Genomic DNA, 233 nt, shown 5'->3' with positions numbered 1-233 from the left:
GGGTGCCATACAAATTGAAAGAGAGAGACATGGAAAGACGTTTGGTCATCTGCGAGATGCTTCGTCAACGACAACAAAGGAAGGGTTTTCTACATCGTATCGTAACTGGCAATGAAAAATGAATCTATACGATAACCCTAACCGCTTGAAAGCATGGGTGATGCCAGGTGAACCAGGTCCATCAACGCCAAAACGAAATATCCATGCTTCGAAGATTATGTTGTGCATCTGGA

This window comes from Trachymyrmex cornetzi, unplaced genomic scaffold (genome assembly GCF_001594075.2).
Source record: "Trachymyrmex cornetzi isolate Tcor2-1 unplaced genomic scaffold, Tcor1.1 scaffold166, whole genome shotgun sequence".
Lineage (NCBI taxonomy): Eukaryota > Metazoa > Arthropoda > Insecta > Hymenoptera > Formicidae > Trachymyrmex > Trachymyrmex cornetzi.
The sequence above is the reverse complement of the archived record's forward strand: the minus strand, read 5'-3'. Positions refer to the sequence as shown.